Genomic DNA, 17710 nt, shown 5'->3' with positions numbered 1-17710 from the left:
GACCGTTAGTGAAAGTTGTCCAAAACCTATGAACAAGTGCATTTGAAAATTGAATCTGTTAATGAACAAATTTTCAAACGTAAAGGATCCGAAGTTGACCAAGTCAAACCTGTAGGTAATTTGTTATTTAAACTATTTCAAATATATATATATATATATATATATATATTAAACTATTGAAATAGTTAAATAAATAAATAAATAAAGAGGTACAAACTTTAGGAAACATTTAAGGAATCTAAAATTTAAATTTAGAATTAAATTAAATTCTAAAATTACACATTTTAAGAAACCACTTAGGAACTCAAAATTTGAATTTAGAATTAAATTAAATTCCCACAATAATTTTTATTGAAAAAATTCAAAAGAATTTTATCTAAAAAATTAATGTTAAACCCGAAAACGACGTCATCTTCCCATTCACTCATAAATGGTTTTGACGTTCCGTCTTCACCACTTCACCTCTTCGGACCCACCCCAAAAGACGTTTGGGGTCCACCCAAATTGGGTTAAAAAATATGCCTATATAAAACCATTTTTTTCCAACAATTATGATAATATAGAGAGAGAGAGAGAGAGAGAGAGAGAGAGAGAGGAAATAATATGTATTATATTGAATAAATTGTGTTGAATGAATTAATCCTATACAATAGAAGGCTTGTATATGTAGGCTGAGAAAGAGTATCCTACTATAAACCTAAATATATCTAGGAAATCAATACGTAATATATCTAAAAATATATACCATATATACATTAACACTTACATTTCCAATTTCTAGGTTAGAGGGCTTGCAAATGAATTCACAAACTTAGGAAAATTATAATCTAAAATTAATAAATAAATATTGATATGTGATGACACTTTTGTAATCCAAAATTATTTTGATGTGTATTTTATTTTAAAGTGTATGACCCCAATTCAGACACATCTTAAATTATTTATAAATTTTTCTATTTCTAGTCACAAAATTGTCATTGTCATGCAGAAGAAGATCAAGCTCAACTTGGCCATTAATAAAGAAAATTGACTGGCAACTAACCCCAACCTACCTTTGAATTACTTATTTATGGTCCACAACTTGAACTCCAGCTTATATTTATTAATTAATTTTAGAAATAATGTGTTTATTAACAATTTAATGGTCTCAAAATTAGTAATTGGATGCACCTGTTGATCTTTCCATGAATTACAGAAAAGTTATGTATTATGCTTTTTAGTAATAAGAAAATATATTGCTATTTTTTAAAAAATTGTAAACACAAAGCAAACACTTAAATGTTTGTAATTAGACGGGTGCAAAGTCATATTGTTGTTTTTGAGCCTTTAATAATTATATTTTACTTTTGTGATTACGATATTCAACTACCATGATTTTCTCTGAAAAATATCTTAAAAATTGCATTTTTAGCACTACCCCTAATCAATAGAAGATGCCAAACTTTAGAGATTTCTGAAAAAAATTATTACCAAGTTTACCAACGATTGTGAAAGGGGCCAAAATTTTCTTCAAAATATTTTGCCAAGTTTATTAAAATTCCTCGCGTTTACTAATTGGCTAATGTCAAGTACTGGTTAAAATTTTTTAAAGTAAGAAAATATTATTGTATTTTGTTTATTTTTTCATGTATTAATATTGTATTATTTTAATAAATTTCATAATTTATATTTATTATTAATACAGTATTGACACATAATATAATAAATAAATAAATAATATAAAAGATTTTTCTTTTTAAGTTTTTTACTTTTTACTCACAAGGGCTATGGAACCCACACCATGATGATATGTGGCCTCCATTCTTATTTTCAGTAAGTTATAGAAAACGATTTGTCCGTAACAAGACTCAAAAACAAAGAATCACACTAACAAGTGCACCTAACGTGGTTGTTAAGGTATAATCAATAATAATTGATTATAATCAATGAGTCTTAAAAGGATTAAAATTATAAATAATCACACTAGAAATACAATGCATTAATTATAAAGTGATTATAATGAAAATCAAAACTCACTAAGTAGTAGTTTTTTTTTTTTTTTTTTTTGATAGGACACCAAAATAGTTAAATAATTAATAATGTAATGAGTATACTTTAGTTAGGAATAACTGAAATCAATACAAATTAATATGACATTAAACACACCTTTACAAATCCGTCCTGATACTTAGCATTTGTCATAACAAAATAATAATAAAAAAAATATTATGCCAATGAGGTTTCCTTTAAGAATTGACTTCTTTAATAATTTTATAATTTTTGATAAAGTGAAAAAAAAGTTAATGTGTTTGAAAATAATTTTTCTTAGTTGTATCGAAAACGTTAATTATTAAGTTGTTTAACTTTTTGGGAGACTTATTTATGAGTTTTTTTTTAGACACTTATAGTAAACTAAGTCCTGTGTAATTTTTTATAGAGTCTCAAGTCCTATTTAAATAAGAATGTATTCCACAAGATCCTACATAAACGTAACGTGACGTGTCACTTACATAAACATAATGTGACGTAACACTTACATAAACGTAACGTAATGTGGCACCTACATAAACGTAACGTGACACCTATACGTAACGTGACACCTACATAAACGTAACGAAACGTGTCATGTTACGTTTCGCAAACTTAATGAGTTTTTATTTTTTTAAATTGAATGTGAAAATGTTGCTGGTTTATGTTGGTATCACGTTACGTTTCATATAAATATGATTGCCATAGATCATAGGTGTCATGTTACGTTACGTTTATGTAAATATAATCTATGGCAACATTCAACTTCCTATAGGTGTCATGTTACGTTTATGTAGGTGTCACGTTACGTTACGTTTATGTAGAAATGATCTATGGTAAATCTATGGTAACATGCAATTTCCTAAGATATTGCATGTTATCATAGATGTGCCACGTTATGTTACGTTTATATAGATATGCTATGGTAACATTCAATTTCTTATATATGGTTTTACTAGTATTTATGATATTAACAACTAATATTGAGGGTAAATGTGTCAACAAACTTCCCACAAAACTTATGGAAACATAAGTTTTTTAGTAGGACCATATATAATATAAGTCTCCCTGATAGGACTTATAAATAATTTTTCCTAACTTTTTTTTAGTAGTTTTTTTACTTTCTTACGCCTTGTTTAGAAACCAGTTATTTTAGTAATTTTTCTACTTTTTATGAAAAGATGTACATAAAAGTAGAGATGGTGATTTGACAATTTATAATGACTTTTTGACTAAAATATTTAGTCTCCAAACGAGGCCTTAATGACTTTTTAATTATATTAACCAATAAGTCAAATTGTTAGACGGACCTGAGTGCAGGTTTGTAAATCCACTAAAAAATTGAATCTTTATTTATTTATAAATATTTTTGATAATTTATGTTGAGATGTTATTTTTTATTTAAAAAAAAAAAAAGGTCATGCTCATAGGATTATAAAAAAAAGGAAAAATTATATTTAAGTGAATTACTGAAAAAATAATTTTATTTTTGTAGTGATAAAAAAATTTATATGTATAATACAAATTTTTTTTGATATTTTATGCATGTCCTTTCTGTCAAAATTATTAAAAAAAAAAAAATTTATCTATAGTTTAGTTATTGTATTATTGTCCCACTAATTTATGATTTCTCGACAAATGCATGGGGACCTTGGTGGGTTGACTATGGTGTAAATCATAATTTCTTTTCATGTGCTTTAATCATTGTACAACTTGTTTTCACAACTAACATTGGGAAGACCATAATGCTTCGACAAATCATTAGATCCTTGGATTCGTTTAGTAATAATATTTTATTTCAGCCTAATTGCTAGAGACAAAAACACTCTCATTGATCCAAAAGCATCCTAGAAGAAATAGAAGAATATCGTGTGTTTGATTTGTATTTGTAGAATAATTTTTTAGATAAAAAGTATAAAAATTTGTTTGATTTGTCTTTTTTTTAGAAATAGTTTTGAAAAATTGTTTTGGGGAGAGAGTTTTAAAAAAAGTGATTGTTTGATGTGTATGTGAGAGAGTGATTTTGGAAAGTAGGTAACCAAACAAAATTTTGAGATTTTTTTTGAAAAAAAATTGTTTGGTGTGATTACTCTTGAAATTTTATTTGTAGAGAATTTTTTTTAAAATTTTTTCTGAAAAACAAACCAAACAAGCAGCTTTTTCAGCCTATGTTTGGGAAGAGGCTTTTAGGGCTTTTTTGGCTAAAATAGTCACAAAAAACAAAATAAGTTTTTTAGTCCAATAAGACAAAACATCGCATCCAACTCATAATTATTACATTCTTTCTCTCACAAAAAAGTCAAAAAAGTTAAAAACCCTTTCCAAACCAAGCTTTTTAGCTCTAGGCTAAAATAGCCAAAAAAAAATCAAAAAGTCAAAAAATCAACCCACTTCCCAAACGACACCTCAGCTTGTTAAGAATCAAAATAGATTTTGCTTGGATGATTTGAATCATTTCTATGTAAAATTTTGTGTAAATAATGTAAGAATTTTTTTTTTAATTGTTATGATATTAATTATATTCGAATTTTATCAAAAATAGACCATGAAATTAATCATAAAATTATATTATTTATTTTTTTAATACAAAAATGATAAAATTATATCATTATGAATATTTTATCAATTTGATTTATTTCATGAATGATCTACACATTAAATCTCACATAACAAACAATTCAAATCATTAAGATGAGACCTATCATAAGCTCCGTGAGCTGTAACAACTCCTCTCCAGTCTCACAATGGATAAAAGAGCAAATCAAGTAAAAATAAAAGATCAAGGGGAATCCATTCCCTAATTGAATTTTTCATGGAGTGTCTGAGACTAAAATATTTCATATTATTAATCCATGAAGTGCAATTCATCATTCAAAATTAAGTAACGATATCTTGATTAAAACTTCATACAATTTATTTTTTTTTTTTTTTTCTAGTAAGAATAATATGGTTCAATGTTGAACATTTACTTTAAAATAAAATGCCATTGAATTTGGCTTTTACTTACAAAAATAACATTACTACATTATTTATGTGGCGTTCTCTCTATAATTTTTTTTTAATATTTATTATAAGAATAGAGTTTTTCTACAAATTTTTCACCATTTGATGAGGGAAAATGGATGAGTTAATCAGTTATTGAAATGTTGGTCACAAGCTCATTTAAAAGTTTAAATTAGTGGAGAGAGAACTTTATTTCTTATTTACATTATATTTTCAATACACCCCTCACGTGTATATAGTCGAACTTTTCTTCATAGCGGGCCAAATGTGTGCGAACATTTTTCAATTATTAAGTAGGCGGTGAGATTCGAACAGAGGATCTATTGCTTGCACATGATATCATATTGAGATGTTGGCCACTAACTTATTTAAAAGCTTAAACTATTAGAGAGAGATAACTTTATTATTTATAGGGTAAATTACAAACACATCCCTTGAGATTTACTTAAATTACAAATTACCTCATGTGATTCTAGAAATTACATCATGTCCCATTAAGTTTCTGATTTCATAACAAATAGGTCTTTTTATTAATAAATCATCAAGTTAATTAACGGTTTTTAATAATGTTAAAATTTGATTTTATTTAATAATTCAGATAATTTTATTATTGCATAGGTAAACAGTTAGAAATTTCACTTTTTTAATTAATTCTATTGAATAAAAAATTCTGATAGGGAGGTATTTATAATTTTTCAAACCACAGGGGACAATTCGTATTTTAAATAAATCTCAAGAAGTGTATTTGTAATTTATCCTTATTTATATTATATTTTCAATATCATCACATCGGTTTAAAATATCATAAGATGATGCGTTTAATAATATTTTATGATTCATCTATATTATTATTATTTTTTAAATTATATACCATAATCACTTCTTGTTGAATGGACACCCAACTAACATGATAGCTTGAAAAAAAAAAATTAATTAGTCAGTGTGGACAGTTAACTTGAAATGTTGAATTATAAATTTGCCATTGATAAATTATCTAGTGCTCTTGGAGTAAGTATAGTTAGTGCTCTCTAATTTGACAATTTACCAAGTGAAATATTCTTGGGTTAAATTTTGGCAAGATGACATTATTAATTGATTTGGAGCAACTAGTGTTCTAACAGCAAGCAATAATTTTCTACGGTGCTACATGTATTAGAATTAAAACATAGAACAATGCAAAAAAGTGTATTGTATAGTTTAAATTTATTTTAATCATGGCCCACATAATACTAAAAATGGATTTGAGTCACAAAATGTTACGGACCATGAATGTTTAATTCAAAAAATACCCTCAAAATGAAGTGGATAGTGTCGATTTAAAGTTGGTGAGAAGTGACCATACTTATAATGATTTTGGTTCATAAATGTACTATTCTGAATAATTTTTGGGGAAATTACCAATCAGTGATAATCTTAAAAAATTATTACACATTAATGAAAAAATCTATAATTTTAACTATTAATATTTATAATGCTTATCACCTTTTGGTATTTTTTTTCCTAATCGCCACTGACAAGTTATTTCCCCAGAATTATTCTATTTAAGTAGCATTGTTGTTAGAGCCACACATTATACATTCTGCGTATTTTTTGTGTTTTAATTTTGTGAAATTATAATTTCTTAATAATTATTGGGCAAATTGCAAATAAGTGAGACAGTCATAAAATAATTATATTATAGATAAGAATTTTTTTAGTTCAATTCTAACACACACAAAAAACTTGCACCAAACACACGAATGGACATGCGCCATATAAACAGCTTTGCACTACCATAAAAACGAAACTATTTCTCCACTACTCCACTTAAATGTAATTTTTCCGTAATTATTTGCGAATCAGGTGCATGTGCATTGGCCAGCTTTTTGAGTCTGCATTGTGATATTAGTCCAAATGAAGTAACTCTTCAACAATACCCTTAAAATGAAGAAATGAAGAGTGATGACTTTACTAGTGTAGGTTCTTTCTTTGGAATACATATAATAATTGCATGGAAAAACTGATAAAGGTGAAAAAAAGAGAACATATATGTACCCACCCACCTTTTCTTTAGTGCAGTGTATTCAGTAAGAATAATGCAGTTTTTTCGTGCAAAAACAAAAAAACAAAAAAACAGTTGAAAAGCTGTATCCTCCACCCTTCTGTTTTCCCCTTTTATTAGCACAATATCAAATTGGTCACTCTATGTTGTCAGACAGCAAGTTACAATTAGTAATCATCTATTCTATTATATAAAATACGTAAATTATGTAAGACATATACATAAATCATCTATTCTTTTTCTTGTTAAGTTCTTTTTAACTTTTTTTTTTTAAAAAAAAAATCGTGAGGTCAAGGGGTTGGTTGTATATAGATGCGAGTAACAGTAGTAGGGATATTTTGTACTTTCTGAATCTCTCTCGATACATGTCATCTTTCTGTACCTTTAATTTCATGCTGTTAATAAAATTTTTATTTACTGATCAAAGAAAAATGTAAGACATTTTTTTATGCTCATTTCTACAAATGCATTGTGTGTCTGGAGGGCCTTTTAGTGCAATGTTAGGCATATACACCTCATTATGTGGGTGTTTGGAAAGTGAGTTTTTTGTAGGTTTTTTTAGTTGTAAAATATTATTAGAGAAAAAAAAAAATTATGTTTGGGAAGATAGTTAGGTTTTTTTGTGGTTGGATGTGATGTTTGTGAGAGAAAAAGTGAAATGATTATTATATTTGATGTGATATTTTGTTTGGATTTATTTTTTTTGATTTTGCAACTACTTTGTCTTTTAGTGAAAAAAATATAAAAAAAACCACAAAAAAATCTTTCCCAAACCCCCCCTATGTCACTCTAACTAACCAGATGATTCCTTGGTTTAAAAAGGTGTTACTTGCACTCCTCATAACTTTTTTTTTTTTTTTTATAGTATTTATTTATTTATTTATGAAACACTCCTCATGACCTGACAACCTAAAATTTGCCTAAGGAAGCAAGATTTTCTATCTTTATTTATTTATTCATTTTAGAATTATTAGGATAGGACCAGAATGAAAAATTGCATGGTGTAGCTCAAATTCAAATATCACACTCATCTATCATCATGTCCAATACAAAAGCAACTCATCCACAAACTTTAGTCTTAAGAAAGTTTTGTTTGGTTTGATTCACTAGAATGAGAAAAAATAAAATAGAATAATTGTTCTCTATGTTTTCATATGGAATAATTATTCTCTTAGAATAATTAATAAATATTATATTTACAACATATTTATTATTATTTTTTTAGTCAATCAAATATGAGAATGGTCATTTTGATAGTATGATTATTTTATTTCATTTCATTCCAATAAATCAAACACTAGGTGAATAATGCAAGTGAAACACCACAAGGCACTACTTGCTTTACGCAACAGTTCAATTCTCACAAAAATTAAATGTCAATTGCGGTCTTATATATACTACCAGATGAATTGGAAATTTACAGAAATTTCAAATTTGAAATCAAAATATAAAATTTATTCTATTATACATGGAAACACCTGAGTTTTTGTTGACATATGTGGTTTTATAATTTATGCCCACAAGAAGTATGCATTTTTCATGTCTATTGTTGTTTTCTTTTGAATAAAGATTAAGTTTTTTAATTTAGAACTCTAAAGAGAGTTTTAATGATATAGCAAAGAGTGAGACTTTACATGTAGTATAACGTGATGTGTACTTATATTTTTATTTTTATTAATTTTTTTTTCTTATCACATCATTAAAATTCTTTTTAAAATTTTAAAATTTGAGCCCTCAATCATTATTGTTTTCTTTTCTGTCAGTTACGAAAAAAAGGTACATTTGTAATGGGTTATTTGAACTGCCCCACTACACATATTCTCTCTCTCTCTAGTTTCACTTTTTCTTGTTCAACATTCCCTTTTTCTCATTTTATAATTTTTTATTTTTTTTATTTGAGTTGCACATGATTTGCCTGACGACCACTTTATATATAGGTAATTGTACATGGTAATTTGGGAATGGAAAAATTGTGACAATTCTAGTCAAGAATGTGTGTTTTATATAATAGAATAGATTAGTTTAAAAAATTAAAGAAATAAAATTTTAAAATAAAATAGTTTGACAATTGTATAAGGATAATTTGAATATGAAAACATACTTGACATTACTTCAAAACATATTTTGGATTGTGTGCTTTATCTAATACAATTATATTTATTTAGTGATGAAGAGTAACTCCAGTGACGTGCTAACTAATGTAAAATTCAAATTATGGACAGACATTTATCAAAGCTCATGCCAAATTTTACATTAAATTTAACAGAAAGATTTGATAAATTTAAATATTTGACAAGACTCTTTCTCTCTATCTATCTCATGATGGGATTCATAAATAATAATGAAAAGAAGATTTCTATTTTATATTGTTTGAAAAAATAAAATATAGGGCATTTGCCCCATTGAAATAAGATTGTCACAGTTATAACATTTAAATATAGTAATATGACAAAATATGAATTTAATATTGTCAAAATGACAAAAACACTGTGGATGGTCAAAAAAACATTCAGCCTGCATAACTCATATCTGTTCAATTTTCAGGAGGTCTAATAAAAATTAGATGAAAGTCAGTAATTAATTATTAGATCAATACCTGGGAGAGTTTTATAAATCTAAAAACTATTACTATGGGGTTTTTAGCTCATGTGAAAACAGTGATTAGTATTTTTCATGGTGAGTTCTAACAAATCATGATGATTTCAGTTTGAAATGAGCAATATTATTTATATAAAAAAAAAACGCTGAGGACACTTCTTTGGATTATCAATAACCTTGATGAATGAATAGAAAGTGTACTAACATTTGTAAAATGTGTTTAAGAGCATCAGCATAAGAGAGCAAAAGTTGTAAATATCAACTCTATCAAACTTTCTAAATTTTCATTCTTTTTGTGAATGTTACAATGTCTCAACTGATTTGTTGAGGGATTGTTCATACAATAAATTATTTTTTATTATATTTTCTGAAACAAAGCTAGGTTAAAAAGTTATAGCCGGTCGTCCACCTGAATGTCTCCCGGATATCTTTTCAGATGTCTCGTGACTACCCTGTAACAAAGAAGGAAAAATGCTCAAATTTAGCTTGACCAGCTGACCACCCCTCAGTGGGTTTGGCTCTCCTGTGTTGTTGCTGCTTTACTATTGTTTGGGTATTGATCTGTTGTTGTCTTGAGACTTATTTATACTTGTTTGTTCGTAATATTTTAATGAAATAGAATTTAAAAATAGGGAGGCAAATGCCATCAGGAATGTGATCAAAGTGCAAAAAAGTTAAAATAAAGTGTTATGAATTTAGCAGCAAGTGTCTCGGGATTTACCACCTTTTTTTGTCTTTTTTTTATTCTTCGGGAAACTTATTAGCAAAACTAAGAAATATATGAAAATGTTTTAAAATGTGTAAAAAAATAGGTTCATTTTTATTTAGACATTACCTGTTCAAAGGAGAATAACATAGATTTACATTTAATAGTTTTTCTATAATCTGAAAATTGAATTAAAATTTTTTTATTATAATGGATTTGAAATAAGTATAAAAAGTATTTATTTGAAATTATACAAAATATTCTCCTTTTAATTACAAAGGTCCTACTAAAATACATTTCCTTCCATCTAAACTTACTTTCTTCTATAATTTTTCTATTAATTCTATAAAATTAATTTTATAAAATTCAATCTTAAATCTCTTAATTTGAAGTTCATCCATCCAAACAGACTTCAAAAGTTTTTTTTTTTTCTTTTCAATTTCATACTTTGTTTTCTTTATTAATAATTTTTTAAAAAGAGTAACTATTCTCACTTTACTTTATTCTAAATACACTCTCTTTTTTTATCCTTATTATATATAATTATATTAATACCCTTGGAGTTTTGATTTTTTTAAGGAGTGTATTTTATGTGAAAAAATATTAATATAATTATGTATAATAAAAACAAAAAAGATAGTGTATTAATAACAAATAGAGAAAAAATAGCGACTCCCTTTTTAAAATTGCCATTATTATGATCCGAATGATCCGTCACACCCTCACATAGCTAATGAGCTCGTAGCTAAATTCCAATATCATGGCCAAACCTTTCATAAAATTATAGGCTTCCACACTCCAACTACTTCAATAATTGGAGGTGTCAACCCCCTCACCATCCATCCTCCTCCATTGAATTTGATTTTGTTCACACAACAAACATAACAACATATATGAATAAAACAAAATTATTAAGTAGAATTATGTATACCCTACTTAGTAAAGATGTACAAATGAGAAAACATAAATACATTAGGTGAATGATCTTTTTGTTTTCTCAGTTACTTGAAAAAGGTGAGTCAGTATTGTCTCACACTTTGATCCTTTTCATTCCATATATATATATAATGGAGAATTTTCATTACATATCTAATGACTATAAATAAGGAATGTAAATTTATAATTATCTTAAATTAAAAAAGATTAGTATCCTCACCATTGAATGATATAATGAAAGTCAAGACCTATAAAATTTTTGTTACGTCATTGGTTGATAACACCACATAAAACTTTAGAACTACTCAATTATTATCCATAAAACACCCCACTAATTAAAACAATTTCTCTCATTACATTCTAAATGGGATTTATTATAATTTTTTAAACCAATTAAAAATGTGATTTATTCATCCAACTTGTCAAGCTTTTTTTTTTTTTGAACAGCAAAGAAAAGGATTTTATTGAAGAAACAGAAAAAACAACAATTACATCAAAAAAGGCTAGGAGGAAGAGTGCAAAGAGCATCATAGCGAACCCTATCAATCCCAACTAGGTTGGCACCGACAGGGCCGCACAATCATATGCTAGCACCACCACAAGAGTTGGTGAGGAACCAACCACAAACAACAAAGACTACCTCACCCAAAAAAGCATTGGCCACACCTAGAACAAACCAAGCAATCAATCTATTCCTATTCACCAGCCTCTCTGATCAACCATCCTCATAGCAGCAGCAGAGGAGACAACCAGAGCAACCAGTAGAAGAAGACTCTAGGACATTACAAATCTACCCAGCAGAAGAAGGCTCAGACAAGTAACTCTCTATAACCTTACTGATAAATCAAACTTCCATCATCCTTGGGTTTGTATCTTGGACTGTGTTTCCCACCTTGCCATCAATTCTACTACCTGCAGACCAAAACATGCCCAGCAGTCCAAAGCAGCTCAGAATCAACATGCCCCGCAGTCCAATTATAACAAACTAACTCCTCTGCTAAGAGGCCAGAGGAAGCATCAGACCACTGCCACTGCAAACTGCAATAGTCCAGCATCAGACCACTGCCACTTTCACCAGCATACCTGCACACAATGTTCCCTCTGCATCAGTCCAGCTTCACCAAAACATGCACCAAGACAGCAGTAGAATGGAACCAACTTCCCACCCAGCAGCAAGCAACCCAGCAGCCCACACAACTGGCCAGACAGTATTCTACACCCCAGCAGGCCAGAAGAAGTCCAACACCAATACCTGCTTCAACCAATGCCCCTGATGCAGAACCTTACCTGTTGCAGGTTATTCACAAAATCATTTACAGAATAACCTGAGTAGCAAGCGCCAGCATCTTTGCACCACAACGCGACTCGCACTTTAATGGCCTCACACAGCTCCTCAAAATTTGGGTAAATGCCATTAAAGATACAATCATTTCTTAATTTCCAGATGGACCAAATCACAGCCAGAGGCATGGCCTTCCAAATCACCCTCTCTTTTTTATTCAGCCTTGTACCAACCCACCAATCAAACAGACAGAGCACTGAACCAGGTAGAACCCACTGCAAACCCCACCAATTTAGCATATGTGCCCAAACCTTCCAAACAAAAGGGCAAAGAAGAAGCACATGATTTACACTGTCCATTTCTTCATTGCAGAAAATGCAACTCACATTGGCCTCATCTGAAAGCACTATAATTCGTTGCAAAAAACTAGAGGTCTTTAACCTTCCTTTCCATGCCAACCAACCAAAAAATTGAGCTCTAGGCGAAGAAACATTATTCCATATCAGATCTGAAACCTTACATACTGTACCAAAGGAATTTTCACACCACTTATAAACCGAGAACACAGTGAAGTTACCTGATGGGTCTGCTTTCCAATGCAAAGCATCGACCACACTTTCCCTAAGGGCTGGAGCATTACTCAGCAGCAATTTCAATCTATGCAAATCCTCCACCTCCCACTGAAAAAGTGCTCTTCTAAAATTGAGGCTCCACTCCACCCCACTGTTTCTTCTGGAGTGCATCACATACACAGAATCAAACTTTTCTAGAGACAAGGAATAAAGCCTAGGGAAAACTTCCATCAAGCTCACATTATTACACCATGTACCTTGCCAGAACAGAGTGTTTTTCCCATCCCCAATCACTGGAGCAGAGTTTACTTTAAAGAATTCTACCAGATCTGGTCTGGTTCTAGCAACACCCAAGATATCAGCCCATATACAAGAGATCCTAGGGTTATCAACAGGTTCTGGACACCACCCTACCCCCACCTGCTTGTATTTGTTATCTATCACCTGTTTCCACAGAGCATTAGGTTCAGCCCCAAACCTCCACCACCATTTCAATAAGAGGCACTCATTCATGAGTCTAATCCTTTTAACCCCGAGACCCCCCTGCTGTTTGCTTTTAGCAATCTCCTTCCATTTAACCAAATGTATTTTCCTCCTAGAGCCATCCCCACCCCAGAGAAAATTGGATTGAATAGACACAAATTCCTTAGCAACCCCAACTGGCATTTTGAACAAAGATAAATAATATATAGGTAAGCTAGACAACACAGATTTAACCAAAGTCACCCTACCAGCAAAGGAGAGGTATCTTCTCTTCCAAGAGGAAAGCCTTTGTTTGCATTTGGCTAATACCGGCTGCCAAGTCCTCTTTCTCCTTGGGCTTGCACCGAGAGGGAGTCCTAAGTACTTAAGGGGCAAACTTTGGTGAAGACAATTGAACTTATCAGCAAATTCCTTGGATGCTTCAACTGTTAACCCAACACCACACACCACACTCTTGTGGTAGTTAATTTTTAGACCGGACAACACTTCAAACCATCTCAAAATTCTCTTTAAGTTATTGACCTCCCCCCAATGAGCTTCACAAAATAAAATTGTGTCGTCCGCAAATTGCAGGTGAGAGATCCTAAAGGCACTTGAACCGACTGCTGCCCCGTTGATCAACCCCAGCTGTTTTGCTCTTTCCAGAAGAATATTCAGGCCCTCAGCCACAATGTTAAAAAGGAAGGGGGATAGAGGGTCACCTTGCTTGAGACCTCTTTGCGGGCTAAATTCTGATGTTAGCGAACCATTTACCAAAATAGAAACTCTGGCTGTTGAGACACACTCCCTCATCCAACTAATCCATTTAGCCCCAAAACCAAAATTTGAAAGCATGGTAAATAAGAAATTCCAATTGATTGAATCATAAGCTCTTTCAAAATCTAACTTTAGGACAATGCCACTCTTACGATTCTTCTTCCAGCCATCCACTATCTCATTGGCTATCAACACCCCATCTAAGATGTTTCTGCCCCCAATGAATGCTGATTGTGCCACACTAATGATTTTAGGCATCACAGTTTTGATTCTGTTAGCTAATACTTTTGCCAATATTTTATACAAGGAACCGATGAGACTAATAGGACGATAATCGTTCAATCCAGAGGGATTCTCATTCTTCGCAATCAAAGCAACAAAAGAACTATTTATGCCTTTGACCAGTTTTGCATTATGATGGAATTCCTGCATGAATTGCAACACATCTACCTTGATCACCTTCCAACACTTTTTAAACATCATAAGATTAAACCCATCTGGTCCAGGTGCTTTGTTACCTTCACAACTTTTAATTGCAGCTACAATCTCATTTTCCGAAAACTCAGCTTCCAAGAGCTCAACAGCTTCTCTATCCCCAACAGATGCGAAAGGCCCAGTTAGCCGTGGTCTATTGCACCATGGTTCAGTAAATTGATTAATAAAATGTTGTTGAACTGCGGCCCTCACCTCCACAAGATCCTCCTTAACAATTCCATTGACTGCTATTGAACACAGAGAGTTTCTGATTCTCCTAGAGCTGGCCATAATGTGAAAAAACTTTGTGTTCCTATCCCCTTGTGTTGACCACTTAATTCTAGATTTTTGTATCCATGACCATTCCACCATTTTACTTAGTTTCCAAGCTACGCCTTTAGCCTCTCTTCTTCTAGCTTGCTCTACCATAGATAATGGTCTTTCTTCAGCACTTAAATCAAATGCATGGATCTCCTCTTCTACTTTTTTAAGTTTATGCTCCACATCACCAAAGACTTCTTTAGCCCACTGTTTCAAAGCCCGTTTTAGAATTTTGAGTTTCTGAAGACATCTGAAACCGGCCCACCCCACCACATTAGCTTCTAACCACGTATTTTGTACAAAAGATCTGAACTTCGGGTGTAAGGTCCAAGCATTTAGAAATCGAAAAGGAGTTGGACCCCAATCTCTCTCATCCTCCATCAACAGAATAGGACAGTGATCTGAGACCTTCCGGGGCAGCCCCCAAAGCTTAAAATTGAACACTTGTAGCCATTTTGGATTAAGCAAAAACCTGTCAATTCGACTCCACTTCTCCCCCTCCTGCGAATTGCACCAAGTAAATTTTCTTCCCCTCATTGGTAAATCAGCCACTTCAAGATTATCAATTAACTCATTAAACTCCCTCATACCTTTATCTCGCCTTGAACTCCCTTTCCTTTCTGATATACTCCTGATCTCATTGAAATCCCCTCCCAAGCACCAAGGTTTATCATACACCGACTTTAATCGAACCAAGCTATCCCACACCGCCTTTCTCCTCCCCATATCATTTGGCCCATAAATATTTAAAATCACACATTCAAAACTGTTGTAGAGAGTACCTGATAGAATTATGAAGTTCCTGTTGCTGCAGCAATCAGCCAGTTGAAATACTTCTGGGTTCCAGATGCATAGTAGGCCACTAGCAGCTCCAGCTGAATCAACTGCCATGAAGTCCATTTGACCAATGCCCCAGATTGATCGAACAAATTTTTCATCAATTGTGGATCTCTTGGTCTCTTGTAGTAGCACCATATCAACCCTTTTTTCACAGAGCACTTGTTTAATCTTCCTCCTTTTTCCAGGCTTTCCTAACCCTCTCACATTCCAAGAAATGAGCTTCATAAAAAGAAATATTTCAACTCCTAAAACCCCCAGGGCAGCTGCTTAAGAAGCATCCCCACCCCTTTTCCTCATTTTTTCTTTGTCATTGACTTCCAAAGCTATTAGTTTATTGAGGACAACTTCGTCATTCCCATCGCAGTTCACTCCAAGAATATGCCCAATTTGGAGCGATGCTTCAGCCTCGGTGAGTAATATTCTCTTACTATTTGCTTCAGATGCCGCTGAGAGTGAGAGGGCTGCCACCGCCGACCGGAACACTGCCCCTTTCTTCAAATTTAAAGAGGTTCCCACCATTGGGTTGTCCCTTTGGAGACTACCTTTTTTCTTATAATGATTGTTAGGGAGCTCATGATTATGCACCCTCTTGATGGCTGCCCTCTTCTGAATTGATTCTGCAGCAGAACCCAAATTCTCGCTTCTGACCTCTCTTTCCTTTCGGACTACTGGTTCTTCATCGGTACAAGGTTGAATAGAGTCTTCTAAATCACTTTGGGCCTCCACTGATTTAATTGCAAGTGGTCTGTGAGTTTGGGTTTCCACTACATTTATTTCATGGGCTTTAGTCAAGACAACCTCAATGTTGAGCCCAGGCCTTAATAATTCAGATTCACTTAGACTTTTGAAGAGGCCTGGGTTACTAAAATCACCACCCACGGACCTATTCACCCCATTTTGACCGTTGATAGAGCTCATCACCAGATCTACCTCCCTACTCCCGCATGCGCCCCCTGAAATTGCTTTCCCCATGTTACTGACAGTTTGAGCCACCACAGACGAGCTCTTACAGCTAGCCTCCCCTTCCCTGCCAATACCATCATTATTTCTTGGGTCACTACACCTTACTGCTACGACTCCATCATCGTCCACCTCATTGCCAACTAGTGCCTCCATGACATCATCACCATTTTCTTGCTTACTCTCTGCTTCCATCCTCTGGGTAACCTCGTCCTCATAAGAGCTATGGTTGACACTAACACCATGATGATGATGGCATATACAGTGTTTATTCACCATCTTCGCAGTAACCATCTGATCTTCACAAACTTTTATCGGATAGAGTACCCCTTTGCAATCCAAATTGATTGTTTCATTAATGAAGTCCATACACTTGGTGACTATTCGAACCTTGCCGCAGATCAGGTTGTCCATATTGGATGTTTCATCAGCGAGACTAGTCATTTCCCCCCATAATCTACCTATTGAAAAGAAGGTGTTGTTGTTCCAAACGTTTAGAGGCACCCCATAACAGCTCAACCATACATCTCTTTGTTGTGCAATGGACATCCCCTGTTTCCACTCTGTAACCGATTCAGCCCAATCCTGAACCCAAGTCTCCATTAGCTTGAGTTTTTCGTGCATGTTTTCCACCGATGGGAAGGATAGAACTATGTCTCTACCCCCTCTTTCTCGAACCTCAATATCCTCCATACCTCTAGTCTTCAACTCTGTTTTGAATTCTGCTCCAC

This window comes from Camellia sinensis, chromosome 4 (assembly GCF_055761805.1).
Source record: "Camellia sinensis isolate YWXY chromosome 4, ASM5576180v1, whole genome shotgun sequence".
NCBI lineage: Eukaryota > Viridiplantae > Streptophyta > Magnoliopsida > Ericales > Theaceae > Camellia > Camellia sinensis.
The sequence above is the reverse complement of the archived record's forward strand: the minus strand, read 5'-3'. Positions refer to the sequence as shown.